The following is a 14,829-nucleotide window of genomic DNA, read 5'->3' on the forward strand; positions in this document are numbered from 1 at the left end:
CCTAATGGGACAATCTACGATGAATGATTTATGATTACGACTTTACTCTGGCCGAGTTCGCCTATGAGAGTCGATTACGTGACTTAGAGAATTTTCTCAAGTTCAATTAATTCAGCTACAACCTACTCGGTTAGCTACCTCCTACAGACTATTTTACTTATTTACCGACTTCATTACTTAGTCAATTTTGTGGGAAGCTTGTCAAGAAAGAAGAAGTGCACACACACAAAAGAGGTCAAACAATTCATAAAGAAAGATTTCATTTTATTTTCAAGAAATTTATTACAAATACAAAAAAAGAGTACAAGAGATGTTTAGGAGGTCGGCTGGGGATGGTCTTCTTTGGCCTCTACATCCTCATTGCCCGACTCATCCGACTCCTTATCAGGCTGAATGGAGCTCAGGTCCAGCTTGGGTATGAGATGGTGAACTTGCTTCTTACACTCCATAAATCTGAGTTGGAATGCATCTGCACCGGCATCGACGAACTCATCCTCGTACTCCTTCGACTCCCGAAACTCGGTCAGTGTCCGAGAAGCAGCCTTTTGGGCCCAAGTTTCTACCCTCGTCAATTTCTCTTGAAGTTCGATGACGGTCTTCTCGACTTTCTTGGTGATCTTCTTGGCTTCCTTGGTGGCATTCTCGACCTTCTCGACAACCTTCTCCACCTTCAGTACCCTCTCCTTCACCTTGGTGAGGGCACTCTCGGTCGACTCCATCTTTTTTTGATAATCAACCTTTAGCTTCTCAAACTCCTCCTTGTCGCTTCGCTGCTAGGCCGTCAGATTTGCCAACTCGATTTCTAGCAGAGAGATCTTCTCTCTGCTCCTTTCTCGCTCCTCAGCAGCTTGGAGGAGCTCGTTGGAGACCTCAGCCCATGCACGAGTAGTCTGGGCCTGATCCTCCAAGTCATGGTTGATCTGAGCCGACTTAATCAATCCTTCCGATAATATTGTAATGTCATGGATCATCTGCAATATAAAAGAATGGCTAAGTTATCTACTTGGCTAAGGAAGAAAAAGATTGAATAAAGAAAGTCTGAGTACTACCCCGATCAACTACATGTAGGCGTTCGACTGGATCTCTGACACTAGGCGTGCTTTCCTGAATTCCCAGTCTACGGGAAGCATCACCATTTTCACCAGCTCCCCGACGAGTTGGTGGTCCTGGAGTGCCTGAACAGTGGCTTTGAAGTGTATCCTGATCATAATAGTCAGCTGCCTGGATGGCATGTCCGGACCATAGTCTGTGGTGAAGCTGGAGAGCATCAGTGCCTTACTCCTGTCAGCACCCTTGTCGGTAGCTTCTCGACTAGCTATCTGACTTGCTCCAGACCTGGCTTGGATTGGAAGGGCTTGCACTACCTTTGCCGACCTCATCAGTGCTTCGATGACTACCACGTCGTCGGTCAAGGGAGAGGCCCCGACTGTCACGACCTCGACGGAAGGCGGCAAAGATAAATGCATTATCGAAACTCGGGGTGGCGACAGCGGCTGTGTGCTTCTCAACTCCTGAACCAGAGACTCCTCTCTTAACTTCTTCGATGGCCGAGATAGGCCCCCGAGCCTGGATGCTGCCTTGCTCTTCTTCTTTCAGACTACCTCCTTCAGTGATCTCATCATGATCCGCATGCCTCTGTGAATGCAACAAAAAAAGAAAATGGTTAGCCAATGAATAAAGCAGAAAGCACAAAAAGGATCTATGGAAAAGAAAACTACTAAGATGGCTAGTCGGGTTAATCTCGACATCATAAAGGGACTGCTCCTTAAGCAGCTCCTGATACACAGGGACCTAGATCTCAAAAAGCTTCTCGTATGCCTCTCGATCCTCATTTAGGACTGTGTCGTTCCTATTCAGAAAAAAATTTGGAGTCGTCCAAGTCCAATCGAAGCCCCACGAGTGATCGGCAGTAATGTAAAAGAATTTACTCTTTCACCCATGAATAGAAGAAAGGAGCTTCTTGAAGAGTTATTATTGGGGCCGAGGATAGAAGAACCACCATCTCCACTCTCGAAGATGTTTCTTCAGGACAAAAATAGCCCGAAACAGAAAGACTCAGGGTTCAACCCAAAGAAAGTGACAAAGAACAACAAAATAGGAAAGAATACGAATGAAATTAGGGGCAAGTTGAGCGGGAACGACCTCGTACAGGTCAAAAATATTGGCAAAAAAAGGATGAAGAGAGAATCGAAGTCCTGACTGGAGGAACTCCTCATAGATGGCAATATAGCCATCGAGAGGACGAACGACCCAACCTCCTTTGTCGGGCGCCATCAATCGATACTAAGTAGGGATATAATAATATCCCCCTAGTTGGTCAACTGCCAACTTAGTCAGCTCAAACCTCTCCGTGAGAGGTCTAAAGGTGTTCTCGACAGTTAGCCATTCATCTGACTCATTCGAGTCTGACTGATCTTGTCGAGAAGAGACCCCATCGAGCTCATCCCGAGTAATCTCTTCGATCACCCTCTGGATTGTTGGAGTCCGAGAATTCCGATCACCGATCAGATTCTCATCTCTAAACTCTCTACTAGAAGAAGTCATGGAAAAGATAAAAAGAAAAAGACAAAAAAAGAAGAAGGGAACCTCTAAGAAGGGGAAAGAGAAATAGTGACAAAGGCTGATGGCAGTGGAAGACTAGTGCCGGAGGTAGAGACTCACCGGTAGCTAGACTCTTGATAGAGAAAGAAAGCAGCGTGGACTTGAGGTAGAGCGAAAATAGTGAAGTCAGAAATGGAAGAAGATCAACCCCTATATATAGGTTCTCTCAATGGTCAGGATCGACACTGAATATCATGCCTCATCCGGAGATCATGACATGTGACGGCAATCTCGACCGATCCTCCCAGCATCTGTTCAGCGTACCACCATTCAGATCTTGTCGAGTAGGCTCAATCCGCATGATCACGAGCTGGACCAATGGGTAGCTGACATGCATATGACTCGGGTACATGTGCTCATTATTGCCCTACCAACCGATCTCCTATCATTTATATGGAGGATCATCTCGAGTTTTGCAGCATTTATTGCCACACAATCTGTGAAAGGATGGCATCACCGCATGAAAAGATATGACGACGGTCAGCCCCACGAAGCATTGGCTGACTTACAGTCGGCTAAAATAACTCGCGATGGTCCGAAGATGAACTCTTTTCACCCGATTACCTACTAAGTCAGACTCGAGAGTTGGGGGGCAAGTATTGGGGTAGATTCTCGTCACTTAGCTAATTACCCTACCTTCTCGTCTCTGAATCGACTAAGAAAACTGCACCGACTAACCAACAACCGATCCGACTCAGATATACAAAGTTCTCTCCCAATTAGATAGACGTCAGGTGCTATTGTTGACATCCAGCCGACTGAAGGCCGGTCGCCCCTGATTGGCACCATTCTGACTAAAATAAATATGTCTCCCATGGCTGCTTGGCCTATAACCGACTTAATGATCGGTTAACAGCCGACTATGCCAATCGAAAATAAGGCACCTCTGTAGTTCCATCCTACCAACTCGGACAAAATGGACCTTTGCCGACTAACTGAGCATCGAATGTGGCCATTATATGACTCTGACAGGCTACCTTAAGATCATGTCACTCAAGCATCGTATCCTAATCGGCTAGTTACGTACCGTGATAGGATACTACGATCTCATTAAATACATCCCTAGGGTCATTTATTATACCCCATGTCTGGTAGTATCTGCCGTCTTGAGCACTCCGAATAGAAGGCACGCTCACTGCCAGCATTTAAAGATACCCACGTGGCACCATGCGATACCGTATAATAAGACATGATCGACATGATCGTCTGTCCTCTCATCATTCATTTTGCTTCTTCTATAAATAGAGATAAATGGGGACCCCTCCAGGTATGCATAGACACACAATCTCAGAACCCAGAGACTCTGTCACTCTTTCTTCTTAAGCCATTCATTGATTTGAACATCGAATGATCTTCGCCGAAGCCACCTCCGACGGGACTTGTTTTGCATATCTTCCTTTTTGGACATCGAACGGAGCCCAGCACCATCTCATTCTAAACTCTATCATCGCCCTTCGTCTTGACTTTGACTGTGTGCACCTTCTCCAGCGACGATACCTCATTCATCGGCAACTTCGCCGTCAATTGACAAGCCCAACTCCTAGTCGACTTCTGACCGACTATCGATTATCCACCGGAGTAAGGATGCAACAACAACAAAGAATTTAAAGATGTTGTTAAGATTTATTATTGTAGATGAACATATTAGATCTTTATTCCTTTTTTGACAACAGACTTAATGTGGTGACCCTGAGTCCTTTCCATTCCACAATCTTCCGTATATAGTGAGGAGAGGGCAGAATCGTGAGAACAAAAATGTGCCTGAGAAAAATGTAGAATGAGTTCTGTTTTTACATATGCAATTGAATAAAATAGACCATTGCATCAAGCATACACCTGTAAAAAAAAAATCTATTTCATTTCACATGGAAAAAAAACATCATGGGAGCTAGAGCATATTAGAAGTGCATAACCAATGTGTTACATGCTTGACAAGAATGTTGTCAAGAGTTTTGAAGGCACCCTCAGAATATGATAATTCTAGTAAAGTCTATAAGATGTTTTTAAAGAAACGGTCAACTCTAAAATGGTGCATATGTTGTACTAGTTACAAGAATGTTATGGAGGATGGAACTCACAATTTCTATTGTCATGTAAGAATATAGTCGCATCCAATACGAATGATCTGAAGGAATGAACTGGAAGGTCTCCCTCTCTCATGGTGCAAAATATGCCTTAACTGCAGGTTTTTAACTCTATATTGTCATATTCTAACTAGAGCTTCAAACATGCAAAATATGCCTTAACTGCAGGTTTTTAACTCTATATTGTCATATTCTAACTAGAGCTTCAAACATGCAATGTACATGGGAGAAGCATTAATTGAAGCATCAATGACCATACTATCTTCAATAAATGGATTTGCAACTTACTTTTTCTTGTCCACCTCAAAGAAAAAGGGCAAAGCATGGGAGTGTATCTATCGTAGAAAGCAAGGCACATATAATCAATAATCCAATCTCAAGGAAGAGAATAGGATAATATCCAAGGTGAACAAGTAATTATATCTCTTCTAAGATGTGCTGATTAGGACTAATTGGTAAAAATACGGCTGTTTAGTCCCATATTTTTGACTTTACCTCTCGTGTATGGCCATGCGAATTTGACGTGGGAGCAAGATGTAGCCAAAACAACTAAATAGATTTTTTTTCCTTTTGTGATACATGGCCATGGAAAATTTTTTTTTTTCCTCAAGATCAATATTGATGGCAATATATTGGAGAGAAATGATTTAGGCGAAGTAGATTTTGTCATCCGATGGTGTTAGGGTATTAATACCATAGCTCCAATGGCCGAGTTGTATGCAGCATAGGACGGTCTAAATTATGCTACAGGCTTTGCAGATTTATTTAGAGGATAATTCAATAATGACTATTAGATGTACCTTTGATTCGCCTCTTATAGAGGATAGGATTTCATCCACTTCTATAGGATTGTTAGAGAGTCATGTGATTACTACTATTTATTGAAGTTTTCATATTTATAGAGAAACTAACAATGCTACTAACTAAGTAGCATTGTATGTAGCGAACCATGCAGGATCTACTCTATGGTATTCCTTGGCGGATCTTTCTATCCAATTTTATTTATCTTTAAACTCCCATGGATACATCTATTCTCGTTCAATTAAATCATTTGATTTACCTATATATATATATATATATATATATATATATATATATATATATAGAGAGAGAGAGAGAGAGAGAGAGAGAGAGAGAGAGAGAGAGAGAGAGAGAGAGAGAGAGAGAGAGAGAGAATCCATACTATAATTACCTAAACCTCTGGTTGATAGAATGGCAAAACCTTAGGTACAAGGCCTAGTTCATGATAATAGTGCTAAGAAATTTAAATCAATGACTTTTAACAAATCTGAGCTTCAATACTATGTTAACTAGCTAATTGATAATTAAATAAAATATGAAAGGCATTATTTAAATAGAAATTAAGTTTATATTAATAAATAGTATTGTAATAATTCAAGATCTCATCCAAAAATAGTATCCCGAAGATATTATTTAGATTTCTTTTACCAAAAAATGACCATATATAGTATTATTTAGATTTTTTAATACATAGTCAATGTGAGATTAAAAACATGCCCACATATGGGTCCTTATATCCTTCTATTTTTTAAAGTTCTAGCATCCTCACCAAGCTAAGAGTCTAAATCTATTGAAATCTATTTTCAAAATTATAAATCTAATCACAAACATTATGATCAACCTCATGATCAGGTTAATTGGACTTGTACTGCAATGTCCCCTAATTCATATAGACTATGGGCTGAGACCCCTCTGATATTATTTATAACAATCCCAGATTTCATCCTTAAAAACTAGTGGAAAGGTATTATTTGAGTTCCTTAGCGCTATATAAATACTTAAAATCTACCTAATATATAGCCGATATGAAATTAAACATGCATCTACATGAATCCTTACAAATGTATATTAAGATGAACATCTAATTCCCCTCAAACACACCAAAAATTGCTAATACTCTATGGTAAATCATGGACAACAAACAATCAACAAAATAGGACAGCGATTGATTTTTGTTAGAACTTTGCATTTTGGTTTGAGCAATGAAAATGAACAAAAAACTTCAAAAATGAATGTACCACACTATATTTCCATCACAATATTTACTCCAACTTTTGGGGATAGTGGGGGTAACATTCTATATATCACTATCCCACTCCAATGTTTCTGATCAAATCATCCACAAAATTGCTTCTGACCCGACAAGATCTAGCTGCAATCAAGAAACTGATGGGGCCATCAAAGATGGCCAAAATAGTTGGACTGATCAGACAAGAGTGGGGGTGGGTATGAACCTTGTTGCTACAAAATTTGGATATATCCGGGTCAAGGACCGTGGGGTGCTAGCCATGGCCGATGCATAGCGGGGACCTAGCCTCGATCGGTTGCTTTAGGAAATTGGAACCCAGCCTTAAGGAATGCCCACTGGGTTCCACTCACTCCACCAAGCTTATGTTCATGTCTCTCACTTGTCCTTTGGCTCACCAAATTAATGTGAGACTCTTCCACAAGAGATCTGTACCATATGGACAATGGGGGCTGCAGAGAAAAAAAAGTTACACACCAATGCAGTAATCTTTGAAGCCTAATGACTAAAAAGTTCATGGGAGTACACAAAAGCAAAGCCCTACTAGCTGCGGTATATTCAGGAATATCTCATCCACCATATCCTGTTTTGCTTTCCCAGATATGATCCAAAGTACTTTGTATCTTTTTTACTGCAGCTGGGTCACCCCATGTGTTGCTGACTCACTTAGATTCCATGTGGAGCCACAGTGAGGAACTTGAGGTCTGATCTCCGCAGCATGTAAGTCCAAAATCCCAATGTTCTTTTGTGACAGAAATAAAGGCCAAAGCGGCCGACTTTCACATTGGGCAGGAAGTGGGGTTCCTATAGCTTGCTGAACCTCCAAAAGCCTTCAATACCCTCATTATTAATGGCCAACAGGAAAAGGTAAATCAAATAAGTTTATTCCAAATGGAGGGTTCCTGCTGAATATGCTGGACCGTGCATCTTGAAAGGTTGCAGGGTGGGAATTTTAATTATGAGGTGCAAATCTTTAACATAAAGAAAAATGTATTTTATGCTGTTAATTTTGATAAAGTATTTGAATTAGAAACAACAGCGAGAAAAGGCAAAATTATTTGGATCAAGACAGACTTGAGTTGGCATAGCTAATGATAAGAAAAATGCAAGGATTTTAATAGTGATTAGCCCGTTTTCGTAAACATTTTCAACTCATCTTGGAATTGAGCTACCAAAAATTGCAGTGCAAGTTACCAATTAGACTGGGTTGAAGGTTCCCAGGTTGATTCTGGTTCTACTCAGGTATCAGTCAAGGGTTCTCATGTTAATTGCTGGCTTAACCTGATTCATCTTGTAGCTTAGCATGGCCTGACTATTTGCCAACACTAGTTTTTTGTCTATGAAATGAAGATGGATGCAAGCCTACAAAATTTGAATATAATATTGATGGTGTCACGCCCCCGATCCGAGATTATGAATCGAGGGTCATGGCAACCGTCGCATACTTATGAAGAACTCTCTCCATAAGCATGCAAGGCATCTCATCATGATATCAATGCATCACAGCAGAATAAATTTAAATAATTATTATTCAACTGTAATTCAAGTAATTAAATCAAATGTCTTACATCCAATAAAATTTTTGCTAAACAATAAAAACAATAGATCTAAGTTCAATGAAGTTGACAATGCTAATCTCGCTTCTAAAAGCTCTGTCCCAATATTTCATCCCACGCTCGATATTAATTATATGAATCTGAAAAATAGAAAGAAAGGTAATGAGCTAGACAGCCCAGTAAATAACAAATATCTCAACTAGATAATTCAGATATTATATAATTTTCAAGAATAATGCTGCAAATAAACATAAGAGTATATTTAATGCTGATTTAATACAAATCAAATATTTTCAAATATTCACATATAATATAATCATAAATCCGATTCGATTCAAAACCACTCGTAACTCAACAGCCTTGACTATGACCAACGTTTAACCCTCATTGGCGGGGTCCACAGAATACCAGCGCACAACCCCCACTGGCAGGGTCCATAAATACCAGCGCACAACCCCCACTGGCAGGGTCCACAAACACCAGCGCACAACCCCCACTGGCAGGGTCCACTGAGTACCAACGTATAATCCCCATTGGCGGGGCCCACTGAAACATAGTTAGGCTGAGAGCATAAATCCGATCTATATCAAAACACTTTGTATCATAATATATCATAATTTTTCACTGAACATGTGTATAAATCGACGTACCATAATATTTCAAAAGCACTTTTCTTACAAAACATAATTTCATAAATCATGCATAATTTCAGAGAATAATTATTTATTTTCAGAATAAATATGGAATATCTCGAGAAGATGATTCATTACTTATCTTTCACGGAGCACTGAAAGAAAAGATCGACTAACTTCTAGGAGATTCTTCCGTGCCTATTATCCAAAATTATATTTTTATATTAATTTTAATTCAAAATTAAATCTAACAAATCTCAAAATCAAAACCTCATTTAAAATCAGACTCTTCGCTAAACTCGATCAAAATCATCAATGAAGCCTTCCACTTCGCTAATCCTAGAGGAATAACTTTAGAGAGAGAAAAATCTATCAAGAGAGAGAAACAATCTAGAGAGAGAAAATTCTAGAGAGAGAAAGTAGAGAGAGAAAGTCCAATTTCAGAGAGAGAAAGTCAGGGTTCAGACTGAAAGAAGAGAGAGGAGAGAAACTCTCTCTCTCATCATTTTCAATTTTTTATTTATTTATTTATTTATTTATTTATTTACTTATATATATAAATATATATATATTTATTTTTATTATTATTATTATTATTTTCTTTTCTTTTCTTTTCTTTTCTTTTTCTTCTTTTCTTTTTCTTCTTTTTCTTCTTTTTCTTTCCTTTTCTTTTTCTCTTTTTCCTTCTTTCTCTTTTCTTTTTCTTCTTTTTCTTTTTCTTCTTTTTTCTTCTTTTCTTCTTTTTCTTGGTTCTTCCCGTGCCGGAACAGGGGACCCTTGGTCCTCCGGCCTTGATCGACCGTTCGGGCCGCGGCCACCACGGCGGAGGCCGGCGGCAGACGGGGGCCACTCCCCCGGTCACGGAGGAGCGTGGTCGGCGATCGATTCCGATCGCCGACGCCGGAAAATCCAAGAAAAAAGGCCCAAAAACAGGGTGTCTTTCCCGACCGAAAGATCGGCGACGCTCGTCGCCGGCCGCCTCAAGCACAGGTACGAAAAGAAGGAGGAGAAAGAGGGGAAGAAGAAGGAGACTCACCTTGGCCTCCGGTGACCTCGTCGGCGGGCAATCACGACGAAAAATTGAATGGTGTCCGCGGCTTTGATCGAGAAAGACGGAGAGAAAGAGAGAGGGAAGATGCCGATGTCCGGTCTCAAGGGAGAAGGGTATTCTTATAGGGGGCCCTAGGACTCCGAGGGGTCCTAGGAGTCCTGATCTAGCCCGGATCTCGTCGGAGAAGAAGACTCCTATCGGGAGTCTTCTTCCCGGTTTTGAATTCCTCTATTTTTTTTTTTTTGGGGCTTTTGTGGGCTGAATTAGGTTTTGGGCTATAACATTCTTCACCCCTAAAAAGAAATTTCGTCCTCGAAATTTTTCATACCTGTCACCATTGTATTGGAAGCCTATGAATTCTGTTGAGAAAGTGCATAAACTCTTCCCTGATTTTTAGAAATCTGTCCACCACCCTTATGTTGTCCTTCATGAGTTCTTTGGCCAACTTGATTTTCAGTATTTAGCGGGCAGCTAGCAATTTTATGATCCATCTGACCACATTTAAAACAAGCACCTGTATTCTAATAGCAATCCTTGTCTGCATGATTTTTGCCACATCTGGAGCACTGCTCAGCGTCAATCTGTTGAGTCTTATTGTCTATTGCTCTCTTAGCTGATCTTTTGATGTTTTTATTATTCTGCCCTTGTGTATCATTTGATTGTGTTCTCTTTCTTTGCCTTCTTTCCCTTTCCATGTGTTCTTCATTGACTTCCCTTTCAATTATCAGTGCTTTGTTTACCACATCCGCATAAGTTGTCAATTCATAAGGTACCACTTGTTTTCGAATTTCAGTTCTCAGTCCCATCTGGAACTTGTGAACACGTTCTTGCTCACCATCTACTAATCTCGGAGCAAATTTTGCTAACTCTGTAAATTTTGCTTCATATTCAGTCACACTCATACCCTTTTGCTTCAAATAAATAAATTTTGGGTTATGACATTCTTCACCCCTAAAAAAAAATTTCGTCCTCGAAATTTTTCATACCTGTCACCATTGTATTGGAAGCCTGTGGATTCTGTGGAGTAAGCGCATAAACTCTTCTCTGAGTTTTAGAAATCTGTCCGCCACCCTTAAGTTATCCTTCATGAGTTCTTTTGTCAGCTTGATTTTCGGTATTTAGCGGGCAGCTAGCGATTTTATGATCCATCTGACCACATTTGAAACAAGCACCTGTATTCCAATAGCAATCCTTGTCTGCATGATTTTTGCCACATCTGGAGCACGGCTCACCATCAATCTGTTGAGTCTTATTGTCTACTGTTCCCTTAGCTGATCTTTTGATGTTTTTATTATTCTGCCCTTGTGTATCATTTGATTGTGTTCTCTTTCTTTGCTTTCTTTTCCTTTCCATGCGTTCTTCATTGACTTCCCTTTCAATTATCAGTGCTTTATTTACCACATCTGCATAAGTTATCAATTCATATGGAACCACTTATTTTCGAATCTCAGTTCTCAGTCCCATCTCAAACTTGTGAACACGTTCTTGCTCACCATCCACTAATCTCGGAGCAAATTTTGCTAACTCTGTAAATTTTGCTTCATATTCAGTCACACTCATACCCTTTTGCTTCAAATAAATAAACTCTTGCTCTTTCTGGATCCTTATACTCCGAGGAAAATACGGATCATAGAATGCAATCCGAAATCTTTCCCAAGTAAGTATTTCACCGTCTTGTTCATGCTTGCGCTGTAATCACTGACACCAGTTGTATGCTTCTCCTTGTAGTAAATAAGCTGCATATCGAATCTTTTCTTCATCAAGACACTCTTGGACAGCGAAAGCCTTCTCCATCTCCATTATCCAGTCATCAGCCTCAAAAGGTTCAGTAGTCCCCTTGAAAGCTGGAGGGGCAAGCTTTTTAAATTCTGAAATATTGTTCCGTTGTACTGGTTGCTCTCCATGTTGTGGTGGTGGATGCTGATGTTGTTGTGTATCTCGTTGTATCTGCTGTTGTTCAAGCATTTGCTGCTGTATTTGTTGTTGCGCTTGTACCATCCTGATTAGGGTCTGCATTAACTGAGCCATATCTGGTTCTTGACGTGCTCTCGAAGCACTCCCATTAGGATCTACGACTCCCTCCTCCTGAGGGGTGCCACTGGTCAGATGGGGAGTGCTACCATCCCGTGGTTGTGATGTCTCTCTTGCAATTCCTTGAGTAGTTCTTGTCATTCTACGGGGAGGCATGGTAACCTTGTAGTAGTAAAACCTTATTAGATTCATTTATCTATTTGTTAGGATGGGTTTATTATGATGCTCATACTTTAACGTCCCAATATTCCTAATGTTTACCCACCTACACTCATACTATGTCAAATTCTATGTGTCATAATTTATCCACTTATGCTCTGATACCATAATAATTGTCACGCCTCCGACCCGAGATTGTGAATCGAGGGTCATGGCAACCGCCGCATACTTATGAAGAACTCTCTCCATAAGCATGCAAGGCATTTCATCACGATATCAATGCATCACAGTGGAATAAATTCAAATAATTATTATTCAACTGTAATTCAAGTAATTAAATCAAATGTCTTACATCCAATAAAATTTTTGCTAAACAATAAAAACAATAGATCTAAGTTCAATGAAGTTGACAATGCTAATCTCGCTTCTAAAAGCTCTGTCCCAATATTTCGTCCCACGCTCGATATTAATTATATGAATCTGAAAAATAAAAAGAAAGGTAATGAGCTAGACAGCCCAGTAAGTAACAAATATCTCAACTAGATAATTCAGATATTATATAATTTTCAAGAATAATGCTGCAAATAAACATAAGAGTATATTTCATGCTGATTTAATACAAATCAAATATTTTCAAATATTCACATATAATATAATCATAAATCCGATTCGATTCAAAACCACTCGTAACTCAACAGCCTTGACTATGACCAACGTTTAACCCCCATTGGCGGGGTCCACAAAATACCAGCGCACAACCTCCACTGGCAGGGTCCACAAATACCAGCGCACAACCCCCACTGGCAGGGTCCACAAACACCAGCGCACAACCCTCACTGGCAGGGTCCACTGAGTACCAACGTATAATCCCCATTGACGGGGCCCACTGAAACATAGTTAGGCTGAGAGCATAAATCCGATCTATATCAAAACACTTTATATCATAATATATCATAATTTTTCACTGAACATGTGCATAAATCGATGTACCATAATATTTCAAAAGCACTTTTCTTACAAAACATAATTTCATAAATCATGCATAATTTCAGAGAATAATTATTTATTTTCAGAATAAATATGAAATATCTCGAGAAGATGATTCATTACTTACCTTTCACGGAGCACTGAAAGAAAAGATCGACTAACTTCTAGGAGATTCTTCCGTGCCTATTATCCAAAATTATATTTTTACATTAATTTTAATTCAAAATTAAATCTAACAAATCCCAAAATCAAAACCTCACTTAAAATCAGACTCTTCGCTAAACTCGATCAAAATCATCAATGAAACCTTCCACTTCGCTAATCCTAGAGGAATAACTTTAGAGAGAGAAAAATCCATCAAAAGAGAGAAATAATCTAGAGAGAGAAAATTTTAGAGAGAGAAAGTCCAATTTTAGAGAGAGAAAGTTAGGGTTCAGACTGAAAGAAGAGAGAGAGGAGAGAAACTCTCTCTCTCATCATTTTCAATTTATTTATTTATTTATTTATTTATTTATTTATTTATTTACTTACTTATATATATATATAAATATATATATATATATATTATTATTATTATTATTTTCTTTTCTTTTCTTTTCTTTTCTTTTTCTTCTTTTCTTTTTCTTCTTTTTCTTCTTTTTCTTTCCTTTTCTTTTTCTCTTTTTCCTTCTTTCTCTTTTCTTTTTCTTCTTTTTCTTTTTCTTCTTTTTTCTTCTTTTCTTCTTTTTTTTGGTTCTTCCCGTGCCGGAACAGGGGACCCTTGGTCCTCCGGCCTTGATCGGCCGTTCGGGCCGCGGCCGCCACGGCGGAGGCCGGCGGCAGACAGGAGCCAATCCCCCGGTCACGGAGGAGCGTGGCCGGCGATCGATTCCGATCGCCGGCGCTGGAAAATCCAAGAAAAAAGGCCCAAAAACAGGATGTCTTTTCCGACCGAAAGATCGGCGACGCTCGTCGTCGGCCGCCTCAAGCACAGGTACGGAAAGGAGGAGAAAGAGGGGAAGAAGAAGGAGACTCACCTTGGCCTCCGGTGACCTAGTCGACGGGCAATCACGACGGGAAATTGAATGGTGTCCGCGGCTTTGATCGAGAAAGACGGAGAGAAAGAGAGAGGGAAGATGCCGATGTCCGGTCTCAAGGGAGAAGGATATTCTTATAGGGGGCCCTAGGACTCCGAGGGGTCCTAGGAGTCCTGATCTAGCCCGGATCTCGCCGGAGAAGAAGACTCCTATCGGGAGTCTTCTTCCCAGTTTTGAATTCCTCTGTTTTTTTTTTTTTTTTTGGGCTTTTGTGGGCTGAATTAGGTTTTGGACTATAACAGATGGTCTCAAAAAGGACATCATCCTTGTTCGAATACATAACACAAAGTCATTATAATTGAGGTGTCTTGCATGCAAACTGGATGTGAAGAGATTTATGTTGATAATTTATTTTAATTAGAAAATTTTTGTATAATATCATGTCAAATATTATTTTTCTTTTTATCATTTTGTGCTTAAATAATACCATTGCTTTTGGAGTACAATACATATTATATTGCTTGTCTTGGACAAAATGTGCACTGTATTACCCCATCTAGCATCATAATTAATGAGATACATTCGCATGTTAACATCACCATTTGTATTACTTTACTGTAGAAGCAACATACTAAGATCATCTTAGTGCACTTGCATTTGCTAAA

The sequence above is a fragment of the Elaeis guineensis genome, chromosome 1 (assembly GCF_000442705.2).
Source record: "Elaeis guineensis isolate ETL-2024a chromosome 1, EG11, whole genome shotgun sequence".
NCBI lineage: Eukaryota > Viridiplantae > Streptophyta > Magnoliopsida > Arecales > Arecaceae > Elaeis > Elaeis guineensis.